Source organism: Aegilops tauschii, chromosome 7 (genome assembly GCF_002575655.3).
Source record: "Aegilops tauschii subsp. strangulata cultivar AL8/78 chromosome 7, Aet v6.0, whole genome shotgun sequence".
Classification (NCBI taxonomy): Eukaryota; Viridiplantae; Streptophyta; class Magnoliopsida; order Poales; family Poaceae; genus Aegilops; species Aegilops tauschii.
In genome coordinates, this window is record NC_053041.3 from 193,048,689 (window position 1) to 193,060,550 (window position 11,862).

Here is an 11,862-nt window from a genome sequence, read left to right on the forward strand (position 1 = left end):
GCTCTCAAATGACAGGTGTCAGTTTCTCTCGGAGCAGCCAACCAGCTAGTGGTTGTAGGGGGGCGGCTATTATAGCCTAGGGAGCAGTCCGGCATGATAAGACATAAATGCCCTTCAATGATATGACCGTTAGGTGGGTAGATATTTTGGGACAGCTGGCGCATAGCACAACAATGGTCGGAAATTTGAGTATCAAATTCCTCAGGGCTATCATGTTCCTCACTGTGTAGGCAATCCACACTGGCGAATTCCTAATTCCTCAGTCAGAACAAATTCCTCAGAGACCAGAAGAACTTTGTCTCTGTCACTGAAGAATATGACTGAACTATATGAGATTTCCAGTGGCTTCACTCGAAGGGATTGGTAGGTGTAGGATTTTGAGTTGAGCATCACATGGAAATTTTTCCTTAGTATTTCCTCGACCCCCTTTAACAGTACGGTGTTTCCTATGACTCAAGAAAGAGAAAATGAAACTACGAAAACAAAAGTCTTCACGCTTCATATTCCTCAAATGAATACCAAGTCTTCAAGGTCACACCAATTTCTTCACTTTCAAAGTCTTCAGAAATCCAAAGTCTTCAGTCGAAGAACTTCATTTTTAGGGGTCGACTTTCTCTGTAATTATCAAACTCCTCATAAACTTATAGATCTGTGTACACTCACAAACGCATTAGTCCCTTAACCTATAAGTCTTCAATACACCAAAATTACTAAGGGGCACTTGATGCACTTACAATCTCCCCCTTTTTGGTGATTGATGACAATATAGGTTAAGTTTTCAACGGGGATAAACATATGAAGTGTAAATACTGATATTGAGGAATTTGATTGCAAGATATAGAAGAACTCCCCCTGAAGATGTGCATAGTGAGGAATTTGCTTTTGAAGCAATGCACACTTGAAGAGTTGAATCATGGAGATCTCCCCCTATATCTTGTAATTCATACACGCATTTGACATAATATATGAAGAATTTGAAATGCATGATGAAATATGGTGACTGATGTAATTCAGCATGCGTGCAATAACATTAACGGGGAATAAGCATGCAGAAGAAACAGCAAAAGTATCAGGTCACCATAGAGTTTAAGTTTACAACTCGATCCAGCAAAGTCTTCAAAAGAACGAGAGTTGCAACTTAGAAAAAAATGCCCATATAATAGACCCGCTTGAAGACTAACTCAAATTTCTCCCCCTTTGTCATCAAATGACCAAAAGGGTCGAAAATGAGGACTAGCGCCCCTGAAGAATATCAAGGTGATGAAGGAGCGTCAGCGTTGTTGGGGTCGGTTGTTGGAGTAGGGCCTGCCGCAGTGTTGTCCAAATCTTCATTTTCATCAGTGTCACGTGATGAAGAATAGGAGCTGGCCACCAAGGAAGGAACCTTGACCTTCTTGTACTTCTTCGGAGGAGGTGCAGCCCAGTCAAGATCGTCCTTGAGACCCATTGTTTTCAGATCTTCTTCACTATAGACTTGAGACAGAACAGCCCAGGTGCGGTTGAGGATTTCATGAAGGTAGTAGTGGTTTTTCTTCACTGCATTGTGGGTAGCAGTCATGTTGTGAATAATTGAACCAAACTGACGCTTGACCCACTTATGATTGCGATCAACCTTCTGGTGAAGACTAAGGAGTAGCTCACGGTCATTCATCACCCTGGGTGTTGTGCCTTGAGGATTTTGCTTGGGTGCGTTGGCGACAGAGTCATGGGTGGCAGAGTCATCATTGGTGGAGTAGGATGCAGCTTTGCGAAATTGTCCATCCAATGGACGACTGCCTTCATCAATTACAGCAGTGCCTTGCCCTTTTCATCAGCTGAGGAAAATGTCCATTTGAGGACTTCTATTGGGGGCAAGTAGCTGCAATGGTTCAGTGTATCAGCTTTATAGTTGAGTGAAGACCTTGTCCTGATGAATCTCATAATCCAAGGTGCATAAGGCTTCAACTCAAATGGTGACATGGCGACATTAGCCAGAGTCCTCATGAAGAAATCATGGAAGTTGATGGGTATGCCATGAATGATATTGAAAAGCAGATTCTTCATGATGCCAACGACGTCTTCTTCATTTGAGTCGTGGCCCTTGATTGGACTCAATGTCTTCGTCAGAATGCAATAGACAGTCCGAGGCACATACAGCAATTCCTTCACAAGGAATTTTGTTCTTGAGGTCTGACCTGGCTTCAAAGGCTTCATCAGCACTTGCATGTAGTGATCGGTTAGCTCAGGTTCATTGTAGACGCAACAAGCACCTTCAAGGGGCGGACTCAGAGGTAAGGCACGAAGCAATTCAGTAGCTGGTGCCTTGTAGTGAGTGTTTTCAGACATCCAGTCCAGCACCCATGAATTCACATCTTCAGAATTTCCGGTGAGGTGCAGCGTTGCATAGAATTGAAGAATAAGTTCTTCATTCCAATCACAGATGTCAGTGCAGAAATTTAACAGTCCGGCGTCGTGAAGAACACTGAGGACTGGCACGAAGCACGGCAAAGATTCCATATCCACGTGAGGAATGTGCTCATGATCGAAGACTTTGTCTTTGTTGAACAGCTTGAAGAATAGAAATTTGCCTGGCTGGCAGTCCAGAAACACCTCTTCCTTATGCGAGCAGAGTCATAGGGGTTGTAATCAGTGAAGAATACATGCTCGCCAAAGAAGGCATCAGTCTTGAATTTTTGCTTCCTGGAGAAGGGATCCTTTGGTTTGGGCAGAGGAGTGTCAGTGAGTTGCATCACAACCTCAGGAATCACAATCTCAGGTTCTTCAGGCTGAGGAATTTCTGGTTCCTCTTCAGTGGCAGCCTGGTTCTGGAATTCTTCATTTTCAGTTTCTTCAGCACTAGCGGCTGGAATGTCTTCATGAGCTTCATCAGATCCCATTTGAACTGTAGTGACTAGGGACTGAGGAATTTGCTGCAGTGGAGTGAAGAGTGGAGAATTGGGGTGCTGACTTTCCCAAAAATCATCATTCATCAAAGGGGTGGTATAGCCAATGTCCACATCTTCATCTTCAATTTCTTCAGCGCCGGCCTCTTCAGCAGTAAACTGAGGCACAGGCGAGGAAACCACTGGGGTTGAAGGGATTTCATCCACTTCAATTTCTTCATCCATCTGCTCTGACGTAGCAGCAGAAGGAGTTTCTTCATCAGATCCACTAGGGATCACATATTCTTCACCAAAAGGAACAAGGTCCTTTGATGGCATGGTTGAGATCGGGACAACATCAATCGGGTTTTCAAAAGAGCTGGTCATAGGCTTCATTTTCTTCGGAGCAGAAGAATCTAAAGAAGCTGATGCTTTCCTTTTCTTCACAGCTGCACGCTCTGCAGCCGCACGCTCTGCAACCTTGGTCTTCTTCACATCAGATGCAAATGGAAGGATTGGAGTTGGAGTAGACGCAGGAGGAGCAGAGGAATTTGGTTCATTTTCTTCAGGCACAACTGATGCAGTTGCCCTGACCTCTTCATTTTCTTCAGGCGCACCGCTAGTGGGTGCCCTGGAACTCACATTATCTTCAGCAGCCTGATTGTCATCAGTGGTGCTGGCATGTTCTTCAGTTTGCTGAGCAGATGCTTCAGCTTGAGTGACTTCAATATGCACAGGGGCAGCGACACTTGAAGTGAGTGTCTTCGTCAGATTGACGAACCTGACCTTGGCTCCTTTCCAATCAGCATAGTAAGCGTTGAAATCATCGCTGAGGACTTTGATTTCAGACTGGAGCTTTACAAGTTCATCAGTTGTCATAGAGACAACGTTGTTCTTCAGGAACTTCTCCTTCCTGTACTGTGCTTTCTTTAGTTGCCTGGCCTTCTCATATTTCCATTTTTCTTCACTGATGAAATGGGTCAGCATGTGACTTTGGCCATGTGTCAACTTGAAATCAGGCATAGGAGTGTTTGGGTCCTTGTGCCAGAGATCAATATAGTCAAGGATCAGCTTTGGATCCAAAAGTAGTGGCACTTCTGTGCCCTTGGCTCTAGCGGCCCTGACTTGCCTGTCTCTGATGATTTCAGCAAGTTCTTCATCATCAGCTTCGTCTTCATCAGACGGTACTTGGAAGGCGACATGCTTCTTCTGAGGACTTGGGCGAGAGCCTCGTCCAGCAGTTGTCTTTGTCTTCAGCAGAGAGGGTCCTGTTGAAGACTTTGGTGCATCTGAGGAACTAGCTGAAGCTCCTGAGGTAATAGAGATGCCTGTAGTCCTTTGGCACGTGGCAAGATGCACAGGTGCTGAGGATATTGTCGGAGCAGCTGGGGACTTTGGAGGAGCAGGAGCGGCTTGAGGAATTGGCCGTGAGGGCTGAGCTGAGGAAATTGGCCGTGAGGGCATTGAAGAAGAGGCACTTGGCTTGTGCGCAGGCTTATTTGCCATGGATTTCTTCGGCCGTACAGAGGCCTCAGCAGCAGCAGTGGAATCTGTTGAATTTCTTCACTACATCTTTTGCCTGTTTGGCCAACTTGGCTTGGCGCTTGGCCCATTCTTCAGGAAAATCCTCACCGCGCTTGATGCTAGTGGGATCTGCCTCTTGGCCAGGTGCCAATGGAGGTCTTGAGCATGGAGGAGTAACAGCGAATTTCTTCATGTACTTTGGAGTCACATACCTGTACTCCCTCCACTCTTTTGCCCATCTCCTTTCTATCCTCTGAATGCGCACCTTGCGCTGATTCTTATCTTCCTCAGAGGGTGTGCAGTACCCCGCATAAATGTCCTTAGGGATTTCAAAGGCAATATTGACCTCAGGCTTCTTTCCTCCTTTCTGTGGCCTCTTTTCAGTAGCCATTTTCTTCAGTTGAGGAATTTGAACAATTGAACTCTCTGAAGAAGTATGCAACTTTTCTTCAAGGAACGCTGCAAATGAGTTAAGTTGATGAGAACCTAGTGATTTAGCAACGGACATGAGTACCTGTGAACAGAGTATAGTTGCGAGGAATTTGGAGAGGTCATATGCGTTCTCAGAAGGTTTTTCAATAAGAACAAGTTTGAGGAATTTGACCAGATGAGTCTTGAAGAATTTCACTAAGCGTTCTTTGTCTTAGGTTCCAGAGTTGTATAGATCGAAGATCCACACAATTGAGGAATCTTGAAGAAAAGTGATGCTTAGAGAAATGAATCGAGAGCAGATGACATGTGAGGTGTTTAGTGTGTGAGGATTTGAAAAAAAACACCTTTGAAGATTTTGTGGTAAACATTTGAATCAAAGTGGGCAGTAAAAGTAACTTTTAATTACCCTGAACGAAGAACACGACGAACTGGGATGTGGAGAAGTAAAGCTCGTCTGTGCAGATCTTCCACGCCCTAACTTGGCGGAGGAAGACGGCTACGGCGGCGGCGGAGTGAAGATTTCCGTGGCCGGCGTGAGTACGGCGGCGACGAGGTCGAGGCAGTGAAGCTCTTCCTCACCGGCGATGATGATGTAGCGGTGGCGCTAGGGTTTGAGAAGCTCGAGCTGGAGAGAGGTCGAGCGGAGTAAAAGAAGTGAGGAAGGGGAGAGGGGGTATTTATAGCCACGGTGAAAAACGGTTCGCCCGAAGAAATTGGACGAACGTGCCCCTGACCCTTCTCATTCGCACGACATGTGTCACCCACGTACTGAGAGGTGGAGATCGTGTTAGATCGTGGGTGAATAGATAAGTATATCGTGGGAAGCGGAACGGTTTGAGCGGCAAAGCCGAAAATTTGGATAGGATAAGTTAAAAGTTCCGTTCGCAAATTCTTCAGCTGACAAGGACACAGTGAAGGTTTTGAACGAGTTTCAAATAGAACGCACATGAAGAATTTGTGAATAGATTGGGTTGAGTATAGCATAGAGGGGGAAGGGTCCGATCACATTCACTTGGCAGAAATAGCAACTTGAAGAAATAGCAATAAGTGAATGCTGTAGAGGACATAAACTCATATATATATATATATATATATATATATATATATATATATATATATATATAGAGAGAGAGAGAGAGAGAGAGAGAGCCAATGAAGAGAAACGACGGAAACAGTGAAGATTTTGCAAAGTTGAAGAATATGAACAACTAAGGAATTTCAACACTGAGGAAAAACTCAAATTGAAGATTTTCAACTTTTGTGGTGGCGTGACCCACCGTATAAGAATGATGATTTCAAACACCACGTACAATTGTCGTAGGGTTCTGAGAATCAAATTCTTCATTAATTTCTTCACACTTAGAGTGTTATTCTTCATTGATTGAAGAAAAATGTTTCTTCATGTGTTGCACATCTAAATCATCAATTTTGCATAAGTGTTAGGATGAGTGTCCTTTTCAAAGAACATTCGAAGATTCTAAGATATTTAGCTCACACCGTAACTTGCTAAATCTCTTCTCATCCAAGGGCTTAGTGAAGATATCGGCTAGCTGTTCTTCAGTCTTCACATGCTCAATGTCGCCCTTCAACACATGATCGCGAAGAAAATGATGACGGATCTGAATGTGCTTTGTTTTCGAGTGCTGAACTGGGTTGTGAGCAATCTTGATGGCACTCTCATTGTCACAGAAGAGAGGCACATTCTTCACGTTGACGCCGTAGTCCTTGAGGGTTTGCTTCATCCACAACAATTGAGCACAGCAAGAACCAGCAGCAATGTATTCAGCTTCAGCAGTAGACAGTGATACGCAGTTCTGTTTCTTCGAGAACCAACAGACCAAAGATCGTCCGAGGAAATGACATGTACCAGATGTTGACTTGCGATCCACACGATCACCAGCATAGTCAGAGTCAGAATATCCAACGAGATCAAAAGCCGAGCCCTTGGGGTACCATAATCCTAGTGTTGGTGTGTGAGCTAGATATCGAAGAATATGCTTCACAGCCTTATGGTGTGATTCCTTCGGTGTAGCTTGAAATCGGGCACACATGCAAACACTAAACATAATATCTGACCTAGATGCACATAAGTACAATAAAGAACCAATCATGGAGCGGTATACCTTTTGATCGAAGTCAATACCATTTTCATCAGTGCACAGATGGCCATTTGTGGGCATAGGAATTTTGATGCTTTTACAATCTTGCATGCCGAATTTCCTCAGTACATCCTTGAGGTATTTCTCCTGAGATATGAATATGCCATTGCGCTGTTGACGAATTTGGAGACCTAAGAAGAATTTCAACTCTCCCATCATAGACATTTGATATTCTTCACTCATCATATAGGCAAATTCATCACTATAACGTTGCTCAGTACAGCCAAAGATGATGTCATCAACATATATTTGGCATACAAACAATTCATCATCATATGATTTAGTGAAAAGAGTAGGGTCGAGTGAACCGGGTTTGAAGCCTTTCTTCATGAGGAATTCCTTCAAAGTATCATACCATGCCCGAGGGGCCTGCTTGAGGCCATAGAGGGCCTTATTTAGTCTGAAGACTTTCTCAGGATGCTTAGGATCTTCAAAACCTGGGGGTTGAGCAACATATACTTCTTCCTCAAGCTTACCATTAAGGAATGCACTTTTCACATCCATTTGATATAAGGTGATATCATGATGGTTAGCATAAGCAAGTAATATGCGAATAGCTTCAAGTCTAGCAACAGGTGCAAAAGTTTCATCGAAATCAATTCCTTCAACCTGTGTGTAGCCTTGAGCTACTAGTCGTGCCTTATTCCTCACCACAAGGCCATTTTCATCTTGCTTGTTGTGGTAGATCCACTTTGTGCCAATGATATTGTGTTTGCGAGGATCTGGACGATTGACCAGTTCCCAAACGTTGTTGAGCTTGAACTGATGTAATTCTTCTTGCATGGCCTGAATCCACTCAGGCTCCAGAAATGCATCATCTACCTTAGTGGGCTCTAAGATAGAGACAAAAGCATAGTGCCCACAAAAGTTAGATAAATGTGAAGCTTTTGAGCGTGTGAGAGGACCTGGTGCTTCAATGTCATCGATGATCTTCTCAACTTGCACTTCTTTTGCAACGCAAGGATGAGTAGGTTGTCGTCGAGGAATTTGATCAGCATTTTCTTCAGCAATTTCTTCAGGTGCATTAGCTCGACGTTCTTCATGTTCTGGAATGAATTCTTCAGCAGATTCTTCGGTAGGAATGACATCCTCAGTAGCCTTGAACTTGATAGTTTCCTCAGGTGCTGGTTCATCTATCACAGAGGGTAGGTGCTCTCTTTGCGAGCCATTAGTTTCATCGAACCGCACATCTACAGTTTCAACAACCTTGTGAAGAACGGTGTGGAAGACTCTGTAGGTGTGGGAGTCCTTTCCGTAACCAAGCATAAAACCTTCATGTGCTTTCGGTGCAAATTTAGCATTGTGATGAGGATCTCTAATCCAACATTTAGCATCGAAGACTTTGAAATAACTCACATTGGGTTTCTTGTCAGTGAGGAGTTCATAGGCAGTCTTCTTGAAGAGTTTGTGAAGATATACCCTGTTGATGATGTGGCACGCAATATAAATTGCCTCAATCCAGAAGTGACGAGGCGTCTTGTACTCATCAAGCATAGTGCGAGCCATCTCAACAAGAGTTCTGTTCTTGCGCTCCACGACGCCATTTTGCTGAGGTGTGTAAGGAGCAGATAACTCATGAGTAATACCAAGTTCATCAAGATAGTCATCAAGACCAGAATTCTTGAACTCAGTTCCATTGTCACTTCTGATGTGCTTGATCTTCACACCAAAGTTGGTTGAAGCCCTCGAGGAAAATCGTTTGAAGACTTCCTGCACTTCATGTTTGTAAGTAACAATGTGTACCCATGTGTAACGAGAGTAATCATCAACAATAACAAGCCCATAGAGAGATGCATCATTTGTGACAGCTGAGTAATGGTTAGGACCAAAGAGGTCCATGTGAAGCAATTCGAATGGTCGAGTAGTGGTCATGATAGTCTTCGCTGGATGCTTAGCCTTGGTCATCTTTCCAGCTTCACATGCTCCACACAGGCGATCCTTGAGGAATTTGACATTCTCAATGCCAATGACATGCTTCTTCTTCGCAAGCGTGTGAAAATTCGTCATGCCTGCATGACCAAGTCGTCGATGCCATAACCATCCTTCTGAAGCTTTTGCAAGTAGGCACATGGCTGGTTGCGGTCCTGTAGAGAAATCAACAATATACAAGTCTCCTCTCCTAAAGCCTTCGAAGACTTTGGAATTGTCAGCTTCCATAGTCCACAACGATACTTGCCAAAGACAACTACCATATCAAGATCATAAAGCATTGAGACAGACATGAGGTTGTATCCTAAGGACTCGACAAGCATGACTTTGTCCATGTGTCGATCCTTTGTGATCGCAACCTTACCTAGACCCAATACCTGACTTTTGCCTTTGTCAGCGAAGATGATATGCTTCAGATGCGATGGTGATAAGGGAGCATCAATCAATAGATTCTTGTCACCAGTCATGTGATTTGTACATCCACTATCGAGGACCCACTCAGTGGCTTTGGGTTGATCATCCTTGGCACCCTTTGCCATGAAGCAATAGGTGGGAGCGTAGTCATCATTGCCTTCATCAGCCTTGTTGGTGAGATCATTTTCTTCAGAGTTGAAGATAGACTTGCTGACGAATGCAGTAGCGAGGGTAGGCTCGCCACACCGGATTCGGAATTCTCAGATGCCTCCTCTTCCTCATTTTCTTTAGATTCAGCCTCAGAGTCCATTTCCTTGCCAATGAATGCCCGAGCCTTCTTGGAGTTACTCTTGTTGTGAGATGAAGACTTTGAGGATTTTGATGATGAAGATTTTGAGAATTTCTTCTTTTTCTTCATATCATCAGAACTGTAATCCTTGTATTTCTTCTTCTTTGATTCCTTTTCCCACTGAGGACAGTCTTGAATGTAGTGTCCTGGTTTCTTGCATTTGTGACAAAGCCTCTTCTTGTAGTCACTGGATGAGGAATCATTGCTCCTTGAGGGACTTCCAAAGCGACCACATCTTGAGAGTTTCTGGAATTTCTTCACAAGCAGTGCTAGATCATGGCTCAGTTCTTCAGGATCACCAAGACTGCTTTCAGAGTCTTCATCTTCAGATTCAGAAACTACCTTGGCCTTCGGTGCACGTGATCTGCCATAGCTCGAACCATAGAGATCTCTTTTTTCAGCAATCTGGAACTCATGAGTGTTTAGCCTTTCGAGGATATCAGCGGGATCAAGTGACTTGTAATCAGCACACTCTTGTATCATCAAGGCCAGAGTATCAAATGAGGAATCAAGCGATCTCAGCAGTTTCTTCACCACCTCGTGGTCGGTGATGTCAGTGGCACCAAGTGCTTGAAGCTCATTTGAGATGTCACTGAGGCGATCGAAGGTTTGTTGAACATTCTCATTGTCGAGTCTTTTGAAGCGGTTGAAGAGATTGCGAAGAACATCAACTCGAGAGTCACGCTGTGTTGAGACCCCTTCATTTACTTTGGACAGCCTATCCCAGATAAGCTTAGCAGTTTCCAAAGCACTCACTCTTCCATACTGTCCTTTGCTCAGATGGCCACATATGATATTCTTCGCTTGAGAATCAAGTTGCTTGAATCTCTTCACATCGGCAGCGTTCAGTGAGGGTGAGACAGAGGGAACACCTTTTTTCCACAACATACCAGAGATCGTTATCAATTGCCTCAAGATGCATTCGCATCTTATTCTTCCAGTAGGGGTAGTCCGTCCCATCGAAGGTAGGACACCCTGCAGAGACCTTGATCATACCTGCGGTCGACATAACTAAAACTCCAGGTGGTTAAACCAAAATCACACAGAACAAGGGAGTACCTTGCTCTGATACCAATTGAAAGTGCATTATATCGACTAGAGGGGGGCTGGATAGGCGATTTTTATAAATTCTTCACTGAGGAATTTGTGGGTGAGGAAATTCCTTAGCGAAGAACTACTTGCAGCGGAATAAGTACTCAAAAGTATGCATAGCAGAACACAAGCATAGTCATCATGATGAAATGAAAATAAGCACAGAGTACAGAAAGCGTAAACACAGGATAAGACAGGATGAAGACAAACAGACTGAGGAAATTGAACTGAGGAGATTGACAAAGTCTTCCGTCAAAGTCTTCAAACGCAGATATGAACAATTGCACAACACAGGAATGAGGAAATGAAAGAGTTGAGGAAATAGAACCAGTTGGCTTGGTGAAGACAATGATTTGGTAGACCAGTTCCAACTGCTGTCTCAGTTGTACATCTGGTTGGAGCGGCTAGGTATTTAAACCTGAGGACACCCAGTCCCGGACACACAGTCCTCACCGTATTCTCCTTGAACTAAGGTCACACAGACCTCGTCCAATCACTCGTGGTAAGTCTTCAGGTGACTTCCGAACCTTCACAAACTCGGTCACTCGGCGATCCACAATTTCCTCTTGGATGCTCTAGACCATGACGCCTAACCGTCTGGAAGAAGCATAGTCTTCAAAGGTAACACGCGTCGGATCCACGCAGGTTCAATCTCTTCAGTGATGCTCAATCACTTTGGGTTTGTAGGTGTTTGGGTTTGGGGTTTTTCCTCACTTGATGATTTTCACTCAAAGTCCTCGGAGGATGGGACGCTCTCAAATGACAAGTGTCAGTTTCTCTCGGAGCAGCCAACCAGCTAGTGGTTGTAGGGGGTGGCTATTATAGCCTAGGGAGCAGCCCGGCATGATAAGACATAAATGACCTTCAATGATATGACCGTTAGGTGGGTAGATATTTTGGGACAACTGACGCATAGCACAGCAACGGTCGGAAATTTGAGTATCAAATTCCTCAGGGCTATCATGTTCCTCACTGTGTAGGCAATCCGCACTGGCGAATTCCTAATTCCTCAGTCAGAACAAATTCCTCAAAGACCAGAAGAACTTCGTCTCTGTCACTGAAGAATATGACTGAACTGTATGAGATTTCCAATGGCTTCACT